The sequence below is a fragment of the Odontesthes bonariensis genome, chromosome 4 (genome assembly GCF_027942865.1).
Source record: "Odontesthes bonariensis isolate fOdoBon6 chromosome 4, fOdoBon6.hap1, whole genome shotgun sequence".
Taxonomy (NCBI): Eukaryota; Metazoa; Chordata; class Actinopteri; order Atheriniformes; family Atherinopsidae; genus Odontesthes; species Odontesthes bonariensis.
The window spans coordinates 6,523,212-6,535,758 of NC_134509.1; the positions used below are offsets into that span (position 1 = coordinate 6,523,212).

Here is a 12,547-nt window from a genome sequence, read left to right on the forward strand (position 1 = left end):
GTGGAAAAATATATAGAAATGCTTAGTATGAAAGAGATTTTGTCAGATTTTGCTTCTTGACGATTGAGATTTAAAAAAAACATGTTCCTATGTTGGCCCAGCTTTATGAATCTGAAGAATGTGCGTGCGCATGTTTGTCTTTGAGCATAGATGCATGAAGCTACACAGGCTTTTTTTTTTTTTTTTTTTATCTGGCCCCAGGAGCACCACTCCTGCAGCATCAGAGGACACAGTGGAAGCTGATAAGTGGCTACAAGACCAAAGGTAAGAGTTCAGCCTTTGTTAGAATAAGGTAGCGTGTGCCTTTATCTTCAGAGCTTCTCTGACCCACACTCTTCACAAAAAATATTTCCTCCCACTCCGCCATTAAGATTTTTTTTGGGGGTCTTTTTTTGTCTTGAAAGCATTAGGCATCTTAAAGAAAGTGAGCAGATGCAATATTTGTTTTCCCCTGCAGCTGAACTGACAATAAGGGAGACAATATTTGAGTTCCCCAAAAATCAGAGCTACATGAGAGAGTGTAAAGTACAGCCCTACATGGCAACCAGCTCATGGCAGCAAAGTCTGCTTTTAAGGGGCAACCTTCTTTCTTAAAATAATAAAAGCTAACCTTTAAAGAACATCACTTATTTTTTGGCTTATTTAATATACGTTGCTAGCCTGGGAATTCCCATGCTGCTTTGCGCTCGATTTCATTCTCACTGCAAAGTCAGCCTGGAAACCACCGCCCTTATTTTTGCTAGAGTTTGGGAACCAATCACAGAACGGGGGGGGGGGGCAGCAAGACGATGACGACGTCTATGCGCTACACCGAAGCTTGTAGAGCGTTAATCCAACATGACAGCGGACACAACGTTACCGTTCAATGCAGCCTTAGAAAGTGTTTCGGAGTAGATTCACCCTAGGGTCATTTGAACCGTGACATCCAGCCAAGTAGCCCACCCGAAGTTTTTCCGATATTGGCTGAACATCAGCTGAGTTACCGAGTTATCCCGAATAGCTTAGTACAAGCGCTAACGGACCCTGGTCCGTATCTCCAAAATTACCACACTAAAATCACATGTCATGACACCAAACTTCTACAGTTGTACAAATATGGTCTGTACTCACCAAACGATGCATTTGGAAGTTTGTACATAGTCCAGGAGTTTATTATTATCATCAACACAAGCCTGATAGCTTTTCTGCTGCTAAAGCTTCGTTAACGTCACTTCTGGGAGCCGGGAGCTTCAAAGTAAGATGAGGGTTGATCTACTACTGTAGACAACAAAGCAAGGCTGCTCAATTTCTCCATTATTAAAATAAATTCACAACTCTACAACATAAAAATTCATGTAGAATATAGCATATAGGCCTACTTTGTTGTCAATTTAAGTAGCTTAGAGCGCAAGTTTACTTTTATTTTCCATTTTTTTCTTCTTCCTCGTCGAATTTCTGTCGTCATCTGGTATAAGTGATACAATTGGCTATGAATCGCGCGCAAAGCAGCACGGGAAGAACCTGACGTCATTTGATAGACATTCGTAGCGCCCAATAAACGGCTCTAGGCATTCGTAAACCACGCCTCAAATACGAGAAAATGCACACCTAGTTCCCAGACCACCATCTCATCGAGATTGTGGACGCGTCAGCCAGGCTAATACGTTGCTAGGTGTGTTCCACAAAAATACTTGATATGATAAAACTGTGGTATGCAAGGAGTTGTGCATGCGCACATCAAGCTATTACAGAGAAACCCCCTTTTCTTTCCTAAATGCCATGCTGTCACAACTACTACCACCAATCCACGTCAAGGGGTTTAAAAAAAACCAAAAAAAAAACAGAACATGTAAAAGCTCATTCATCTGGTCATTTCTGAGGACACAGAGAAACGTTATTTTTAAATAACGGCATGAGTTTTTACCCTAAAATAAAACTACACACCGACAGTCAAAATTCAGTAGAATTAATTAAATAACCTGCTGGCATAAGCTTCGCCACGTTACTCATTTCTCCTAAAAACACCCTCCACATTCAGACAGACGCACTTCTACAAATGGGATCTCTCATTTCTCCCCAGAGCAGAACTCGGAGTATTGTTGCTCCATCAGTATGGTAGATGTTCCACGGCCTCAGGGGGTGTTAGCTATCACAGCGAGAATCTTCATTTTACCAAAGCCAGACAGATTATTTTTGGCGTGCTCCAGGTGTGGGACGGGCAGAAAAATGCACGGAAATATACTTACATATACACACATATGCAACATTACAGCGAAAAAGTTGAAAGAACACAGACAATGCACCGTTTAAGCGCTGCCGAGGTAGAGGGAGAAAATCTTTTTGTGGAAGGTTTCTGAATGACTTAAGGTGCAGCGGCAGCTTACAGTATAAGCCTCTGCAGGGAGAGGAGGCTCGCGTCTCATCAGGGCTCCAGGAGAACGCCGAGAATAGCAGTCTGAGATAAACAAGCGAACACAAACGGAGGCTTTGATGAGAAGGTATTGAGGAGCTCCCCGTAGACACACACTGGCTTCAATAATTAAGCACGATACAAGCGGGTGGTGAAGGGCGGGCCAACACAGTCAAAAAGTGAGGAGACGGTGAAAGTCAAGACCGATTCAAGAGAAGAGCAGCAGGGAAAGAAAACATATGAGGGGAATGAGGCGACATGACAAGTGGCAACTGGTTTACCGTTTGGGATTCAGATCCACTAATGTCATCGAACTGGAAAAGAACAGCGACGCCAAATTAGCGGCAAACTCACTACATGACACAATGAATGAAAAGATCTGTCAGAAAACAAGAGCTCTGTTCTGTTTACCCCAAAATTCTGATTATCATCATCCAGCAGTCAAGTCGAGTCAAGTCAGCCTACTTCCAGTTAAACTAAGGACTCGCATTACAACCTTGGATAGTTTGATTCAAAGGACCCAGACAGGTTCAAATATCCAGTATTTTCTACCCCTCGCAGGGTTGCAAACCGTTGGTGTAGAGCAGTTTTTAAAATTTCAGTGTAAAGCAGTTAACACAAAATGGAGGGTCAAAATGAACCCTTCTGGCCCACTTATTTCAGGAATATCTTTAAAGAATGTATTTTAAAGTATGCATTTCCTAATTCAGGATTTTAAGTGGATGCATTTAGTTTATAATCAATTCAAACTCCACAATGCTTGACCCATGGCCGTGCAGAAGGCCAAAATTTCCATATGGGTACAGTAAAGAATCTATCCATTCATGTGTTCATCCTCCCACCCACAGTGAAAAGATCGAAATAGAAATAGATAGATGTCCATCTACATAAAAACATACATTTGATGGCACAGCAAATAATGAAAACTTTTAGCAATAAATCATCAAGAATAATCCTCTTAAATGGGCCCAAAAATGCAAGAGTGGAACTATCCTTCTTCAAGGATGGACACTCATGCGTCTGACGCTATGTGTACTGAATGAAAATGAAGTATCACATGTAACATGACAGCGCAGAGAGTCCATATATTCATAAATTATCATTCAAAATTCCCTGTAAATCAGGTATGGTAGTGCCCACCTTATAAAACCAAGTTATAAGTTTTATACATTTGAATTCTTTGATCTTTGCTGCAAATTTTCACACGACCCCCACAATCATCTTTGGGTATTAAGGCGGCATTATCAATGCGCAAATGTGGTGTGGGACTGAACAAAAAGAACAAAAATATGGCATATGACCATGAAAACATCTCTGTCACTGCAGTATTTAATGGCAGCCCGTAGCACCTGTTCCAGAAGAGCCCAAGTCATTTACATCATAAAAGGTTTGGCTACCAAGCCGATACTTTGTGTCCTACACAAATACTTGCAGGTTGCACACGTTATAGGCTGCCCGACCTCAGTGCCATGACAACCACTCCGAACACTACATCACCCAGAGTCACCCTCTCCGTCTCACCCTCCCCGTTTCCCATTCACGCTTAGTCACACATTGAACTGAGGACACAATGGTCAAAAACAAAAAGGGAGGCAGAAGCAGGAGGAATGGCAGATACCAAAAGCACTAAAAGTACTTTACTGTGCTGTATGTTAGTGCTGCAATCTTTTTTTTGCATAGCAGATATTTTGACTTGTCAAAGCAAAAAAGGGTTTCTGAGGGCATTAACATTCACTCCATTTAGCCCCCTTGAAGCCCCCTTTCCAACAAAGGAATTTCAGTTCCGGTTAAAGCGGAACTATGCAACTTTCAGTAATACGGGGTTTGTTTACCATGCAATACACACCCCAAAGCTGTAGGGGGAGCTCCGTAGAAAATAAGGCGACAGTCTAGCCATATTATATATTACTACTCTAAAAGCTAACCACATTCAATTTAGCCGTCGACAGCTAATGGAGAGAGGTGTGTCTTATCAGGCTACCTGGCTCGGCTCAGAGCCCTTTAGACCTGCCGTGAAGCAGTAGTTCTCGGCTCTCGTGTGTCGCGAGACTTCCAGAGGTAAACAAAGCACGCGGCGCCACAGGCAAAGTTGCAAGAGCTGTTTCGGGCTAGGGCCACCAGATGGAGATGGAAATGTCACCGTTTTCATCAGAACGGGTCAGCCAAGCTATCTGATGATTGCCAAGCAATTTTATGACCATGAAAAAGTTGCATAGTGCCGCTTTAAAGGCAGCGCTCAACTTTGAGCCAGTTCTCTCCTTTTCGACCAACAAAAACTTTGTGACCGCCATGCAGCATCCAGGATTTAAAAAACGTGGCTCAACATGGACGTCGAAGCGGAGATTAAAGCAACAGCATTACATTACATTACGGTCATTTTGCAGACGCTTTTAACCAAAGCGACTTAAAATAAGTGCGTTCAACATCGGTAGGCAAAAGAACTTCAGGTCACAAGAAATCATAAGTGCATTTCCTTCCAATACCAAACAGCTAAGAGCAAAACTAGTGCTAGAGTAAGTGCGATAAGTCAGCAGAAGGACATGAGCTCATTTTTTCCCCCTCATTTTTCTCAAGCTTTAGGTTTTGATACGGACTTTCAACTTTTTCGCGTGCAGCCCCGTGCAACACGTAAAGCGGCTTTCACAGTCACCGCTTTCAGCCGAATTCGTAAACAACATTTGCAGCTTTGCTTATAAACATAGTTGGGTATCTTAATATTACCAACTGGCTTTAATAGGTTGCTGCACGCAACAGCTTGTATAATTTCCATTTCCAGCTGTGTTCAAAGCTGATGGTGAGCATTTGAGAAATGCCAGCCTACAACTGCACAGAGAGTTTCCAAACACAGACGGTTATCAACAGCAGCATTTATAAACGCAGACTAGCAATCTTAAAACACCTGTTTGAAGGGAAAACAAGACAAACAACAATCTGTGCGGATTAAGACCGTGGTTCTACTCCGTTTTTGACCTTGTGCCAACAGAGTACGACGACTGTTATCAGAGGATTCCGGGGGGGGGGCACATCAGCAAACTGAAAGCCCAATGAACTTCTAGTTTTGCAGAATAAAAAACGAAAAACTTGGACACAATAAATGAGGTCAGCGTTTTGTTGATTTTAAGATCACAGCAGAAAAAGCAATCGCTGCCGCACTGCAGGCAGAATCCGAGGCCCCGAAATCAAGGATGATGGATATCCAGTCACATCTGCCCCTCCGCTGCTTCTACTTGGCACTCCTTTAGGCATCTTGCACAATGTGGGGAATTCCTTTATTGGACATGCACAACTGATGATCAAAATACAGTATACTTGAGGTAGCCATCATAATCATCATAATCATGACATACTTAAAAGTATATTCACGGTCTAAATGTCTACTTGTGCCAAAGTACTTTAAAGAAAATAGGTATACAACAGTGTGAGTTGTACCATACAAAAAGGCTGAGACCTAAGACGCTAAATGGTATTCAGCCATCGTATGTTCAATCATGTTTTTTTTTTCCCCACAAATATGTCAAAAAGTCATCAACCAACCAAAAAGGCCTATCTTCAGAAAATACCCAACATTGTTGATAACAAATTGAATAGTTAACTAAAATGTACCCCTTTGGAACACAACACTTTGCAGACTTTTGCTTTCCCTCATCTCTAGACTGAATGCCTTTGAGTTTAAGGCTACGGCTACACGAAAACGAAACGAGGTTTTTTTTGAAAACGGGTACGAAAATTCTTGCGACCACACGGAAACGCGCTGCTGTCCAAACGAGAACGGATGAAAACGATGAAACGATGCAATACACACGCCGCTGTGTCACGCCACGCTGTGAGACAATAGAGAAGTGTTAAAATTGGCTCACAGCGTCAACGTGTGACTGACGCAAAAACGTTTTCGCTGTAACAATGGAAACGAAACGAGGCCGTTTTCAAACTTTCCCACTCTGGAACCCGTTTTCAAAAACTATCGTTTTGGGGTAGTGGGAACGCCGGCTCCGTGTGGCCGCGACAGCGAAACGATAAGAAAAAGTATCGTTTACAGTGAAAAACGTTTCCGTGTAGCCGCAGCCTAAGCCTTTCATTAAAACAAGAAACAAGACATTACAAAGGATATGGAGATGTGGTTTTCATAGACTAAACGATCCTTTGACTCAGAGATGCAGCTGAGAGTAATTCTCATTATTGACTGATCTGCTGTAAGCATTCCATCATTTGGTGGAACTTGGTTTAGGGTGCCATAAAACAAAGATCTGAAGGATACCCAATAAGAGAATTTGCAGCTAAGAAATGCTGCTATTTTGCTTTAAAATGATTCCCATGCTCAAAAAAATATATTTTGACTGACTGATCAGTTCATTACAATTTCAGCCTCAAGCTAATGCATTAAGAATAAATGGTATTTCACTTAAAAAGAAAAACAACAGTCAGTTTCACAGAGTCTGGGTTAATCTACTGCAGAGCCTGAGAGGTCCAGCTGCCTCTCAGTTTGACTGCAAACTGTCAGCGGGGTTTCTTCAAAAACATTCTCCCAGCCATGCGGCATAAGAATGCATTGTATATTTGCCTTCAATGTATGCATTCATGTTTATATAACAATGTATATTTGCAAAGTGGGGTGTCATGAGGTCTATATGCAGAGTGCTATAGTGACACCAGCTCTGTGAGAACAGATGGGGAAGCAGCAGGGGGTCTGGAATGAAAATTGTTCAAATCACTTAGTATCACACACAGCTCACAGTTCGTAAGCTTTCCCTGACACACAAGAGGGGCACAATTGAATCTCTATATAATAGTGGAAAATGAAAAACTTAAGCCATGTTACTGGTTCTTTGAAGCAACATGCCGTGGTGTCTTTTAAGTCACAAGGCCAGAAGAAATTTGCCAAAAGCCATACTGCAGCTAAATCTAAATTGCTTTTGCGCAAGTAGAGAAAAGTCTCCCTTGCTTTCGTTCAGAGGAAATATCGCAAAAGCCAAAGCGTTAGCTTTTCATTTTCTGAGGGCTTAAAAAGATGATCTCCAGAAAAACTGAGGGAGAGGAAATCAACACAAGCAGTGTCAGCCGACAAGGCAGAACTTCCCAAAGCCATTTCCTCACATTTCTGGAAAAGGTGGGTTGAGTGTGTTGCCGGCATCAAATTCTAGATTTCTCACTGCAGATTCTGAAAATAATTCCCTTTGTACCAGTGTCTGTTAAACACACATTCAAATGAGGTACCAAATGACAGATTTGAACTCTAAATATTGGGGTTTGTACACATCACTAACATCTCTTTTTTTAGCCTGTAGTAGCAGAGTTCTGGGACTTTACGGTGGTTGTGGTCAGTTCTTGACCGAAACTAATACAAAAGGACAATTTACTGCAAAGGTGAGAGTACAGAGGTCGTTGACTGTGATGGACGTCGGCTACAGCAGAACAAGAAAACTGAACTTTCGGTCATGAAACTCGAACCAGACTTTGGCACGGGACACCTTTCAGTCCAGGCATGGCTGGAGTGGGATGAATGATTGACAAAATCTCCCCGAGGAATCACTGTAAACACAGAAACTGAGGAGTGTGAGAAGCAGGCACCACATTTATGTGCCCTGGATTGTATATTTGAAGCACATCCGATTACTAATGTTAATCAGTCTACTACACCTGTATTAATGATGCTTCATTAAAGTCAACTTTGACTGAAGTATAGTTGATTTACTTGAGGCTCATTGTCTTTACATGTCTTATTATGTTGCATACTTTCAACACCGCTGGAGTTCTTTTCAGTCCCGGGGAATGGCAAACTGTTTGAGTGTGGGATTAAAATCAGAGTGTAAGAGGAGAGTGAAAGGTTTGAAAACAAAGCAGTGCTATTCACACTGCGACTGAAGGTTTTTTTCAGAGTTCAGTCTGGATAGTTTCACATTTCCTGGTCTGTGAAACAAAGCATTCCGAGGACACTGCAAGTTGAAAATATCCTTCCACCCGCGTGTTTGGGAACAGGAAGAGCACAAACGCTGTCCTTCAGACGATTAGCGAGAGCACATGCAATCATACCGACACTGATCTCTGAACCTGAGCATCCTCTGCTCTCGTCACTGCCCAAAACTCAGGACGAGCCCGATTCAAAACAACCAGCCAAAAAAACTGCAAAAACAAATTCCTCGATAGAACTTCAGTCGCAGGCGGGCCAATCAGAAAGGCAATCTCTGCTTAGCTTGAAGGATGGGCAGAGTGAATCGTTGCAAAGTGCTTTTTCATCAGCTATTGATTTTCACTTTCTTTACAGACTCCCCAGCAGAAACTGCATTACTGAAGATGGATATTCTGCTACCCTGGATAGAAATAAATCTCACGTGCAGCGTGAGAGTGTGTACTGTACATGTGTGGGTGGTATGGGGGGAATTTGTGGATTTTGGAAAGTACTGCTGAAAGCGCACATGGCCAAGTTCCTCCGATTGACAGTTCAGGGGCCAGATGCATAAAACTGTATGGAGTTTAATGACTAAATCTGTGCATATGCACCAAGGCAGAAATGTGCACACGCATAACTTTTGCCAGATTTATGAAGCTGTTGTCTTTTATAAATCCCAGTCATCGTGATATTGTATATGCAAGCAGGGTTCCTGATTTCAACTCCTATTATAAACCATTGAATGTGGAAATTCCTCTGCTTTAGTCATTTGCACAAAAAAAAAAGTGAATAAAAATAAAAAAATTAAATAAATAAATCACAGATTTTCTGTACCACAACTAAAGAGGCACGACAATGAAAGCAACAGCAAATAAGAAGTGCAACTTCACTAAATGTGAAAATGAGACCGTCGGTTTTATTTGGCAGCCTTAGTTCTGGAATAACAAGCAGAACAAAAATATAGCCCAACTATTGGGCCAAACAGCCATCCATCCATCCATTTTAGAGCCCTATGAAGCCTGTACCGAGCCAACAAGCGTCCTGTGTCAGAAAAACAGAACATTAGCAAAGTCTTCCAGCAATACCAGAGCAGTCATCTTTACACAAGACTACATAATGAAAACTAACAATAAGAAAAAATCTTCGAAAAAATAAAAACGCCATTATACTATTCATATGATAGTTTTGTTTTATGTTAAATTCTGTCTTTCTTTCTCCATTTCTAACTCTCCATATGTGATTTAATTGCTGTTAAAGATGTGTGCATGCCCAGTTTGAAGAATGCGTGAGGTGCCCACATTCTCACCACACATTGTTTCTTTATAAACACGGGTTTGTGTGCAGGAAAAGGCGTACTTATGGGTATTTGTGTGGATGCATTGTTTATTCATCTGGCCCCTGGCTGAGGGTATAAAAAACACTGCATTTTCCACTACTGTGCGTGATTGTGCGTGTCTGCGGCAGAAAACACGGAAGGTAAAAGTGATATAAGTGTGTGGCTCCTGTGACTAAAGAAGACTTTGGAGCAGGTTGGGGATTGTCAAAATCAACAAACTGCTACCAGAGTTACTCAAAGTCATTTATCACAACAGCACTTCACAGAGATCACAGCTAGAACTTGGCCCAACATCTAACTAACTCAGAGGCTTCAGTAATGTGAGCACTTCAAAACACAAGAAAAGTTCATCTACTAGTTATTTCTACGTGTTGACTTTTTGGGAGACGAGAGCTAAGCGTACACAAACGATCACAAAGGAGCAAATGTGCTTGAGAGCATCAAAGGCATCTTTGCAAGGATATATCAAAAAGAAATCAAACGGGTCCTGGTGTTTAGTGGTTAGCAAGTTCAATGCGCCGACACTGACTTAACAGTGTTGGGAGAGGAGATGATGAGAATGAAAAAGAAGCTCAAAGGAAAAAAAATATATCTTCATAAAAGGAATTGAGTGGGATCAATAGTGCTCTGTCAGGTGGCACATGCATGCGGGCGGACACACACACACACACACACACACACAAAATAGATTCCCTGTTCAGATGGAAGCAGGCTAGCCTCAGCCTTGGGCTGGCTCTTCCCACAGCATCCTACCACAGGAACACTTATACGCAAAACACACCCACTGCCCTCCGTCTGATCTCTGTTTGGGCTGTTCAAAAAAAGCAACAAAGATGTTTCCAGGTTTAACTGCTAGTGTGTCAAATGTTTCGTAACCTCTTTCACACAAAGAAAGAAACAGGTTCTATTTCAGGCCTTAAGTGTCCGGGCATTAATCCTCCGATCGCAAATTCTATTTCACTAATGTTTATCAGTGCTTTTTTTTTTGTGTTATTTTATTTGTCCATAAATTCTGCAGATAAGAGGCACTTTTTTTTTAATATGTGAATGTACTGTCATGCGAAAAAGGATGTAAACATCTTTCAATTCTAAGGCTTTACAAATCAGGACATAAAATAAATAAATAAATAAAAATAAAAATCTGGTCCTCACAGTCATGAAATGAGATAACCCCAACTTTAGATGAATGACAACAATCTAAAGTAGTATAATTCATCTAATCAAAAGTAAACCAAAATGCAGAGGCATTTGAAAGATTAAGTAAACCTTAGAATGACCAGTTTGCTGGTCTGGATCATTCAGGTGTGTCAGTCTGGGAAGGGTTTTCAAACAATTCCATCATTTTAAAGTGATGAAGATAATTCACAGGTGGGTGGAAAACATTCAGAAGAGTTGCTGATCGTCCGTCCCAGAAAGTTCATGCCAAGGTCAGACGGAGTAATGCTCAGAAATATTGCCAAAAATAGAAGAGCATTAAAATATTTGGCAAAAAAAAACAGACACACAGCTTATCAGCACAAATACCTCATACCAAGGGTGATGATTTGGGCTTGTTCTGCAGCCACTGGAGCTGGACACCTTGTTGTCATTGAGTCCACCATGAACAACCTCTGTGTACCAAAGTATTCTAGAGTCAAATGTGAGGCCATCAGTCCCACAGCTAAAGCTCAGCTGAAATTGGGAAATGTAACAGGACAATGATCCAAAGCACAGCAGCAAAAATGGTGTGGTAATAGGGCTGGGCGTTGAAATGATCGTGATTAGATTTACATCGATCTCGCTGATCAGCATGCAACATTTACAGTCGATCCATCTACGGAGCCAGCTGTGTCCCTCAGCACACTCCAGTCCACAAGGTGGCAGTAGCGCGCATCTAAGCTGGTTGCTCAGGAAAATAAACCGAATAAAAACCAGCGGATTGAGGAAGGAAACTGAGCAGAAACATAAGAGAGAACGAGTGTAGCCAAAGAGAGCCACGAAAGCGAAAATGAGAATGAACTTGCGTCATCTTCCCAGACTGTCGAAGCAGTTGACAAAAAAAAAAAAAAGTGTCCCACTAGATCAGCTATGTGGAATTGGTTTGGATTCAGTAAAAATTTAAAAAAAAACAAACAAAAAAAAAACAGATGTGCAAATGCTGAAACTGGAAACGCAACTATGTTGCTTAATTATCTGAAAAGTTATCACCCCAGGGACTACACAGAAAGCGTGAAAATGTGAGCCAATGCGACCTGGTGAACCAGTCCTTGCAGTGCAAGCTTCAAACAGACGAGCAACATCTAATTCTTTGTGGCTGCCGCCCCATATGAAAAGTGTTCAAAATGAAACTAAGAGACTACAAATGTAGTTTCATATTTCATAGGAAAATACAGGTTTTAAATGATGTGATCCAGCCTTTATTGGGAATTTGTGATTGCAGTTACAGATTTTGGTTTTACATTCGGAGTTGTTATTCAATTAGAAGCGGGAAAAAAACAGTGTTTGCACAGTTGAGTGTTTATGTGACAAACTGTTCTAGAATTGAACTATATATTATGCTTTATGTTGAGGCCATTATTCGTATACTTTTGAAATAGACAGCATTAACAAACTATATCGTGATCAGGAATAAGCTCGATCGATACAGAAAATGATATTGGGATTTTTTTTTGCCAGAAATCCCCATGTTGCAATGAGCCAGTCAAAGTTCAGCACTGAACCTAAATGAAATGCTGCACCAGGAACTCAAGAGAACTGTGCATATTGCAGAATTGCAGAAACTTTGTGAAAAAGGTCGGGCCAAAATTCTCTCACGACGTGAAACTGATACCTCCATACAGAAACTGATTGTTTCCAGTTATTGCTGCTACAACAGGCAACTGAATCACAGGGTGTACCCCCCCCCCCCCACGGTTTCTTTAAACAGGCTCGGTTTTTGTTAATAAAACAATGACACAGT

General features: G+C 41.4%; 1 protein-coding gene across 1 annotated transcript in view; it reads right to left on the reverse strand.

The window, feature by feature from the left end:
* The window catches only part of palm3 (paralemmin 3), a 42,778-nt gene that overhangs the window by 19,983 nt on the left and 10,248 nt on the right, over nucleotides 1-12,547 (reverse strand). The gene's annotated exons all lie outside the window — the stretch shown is intronic.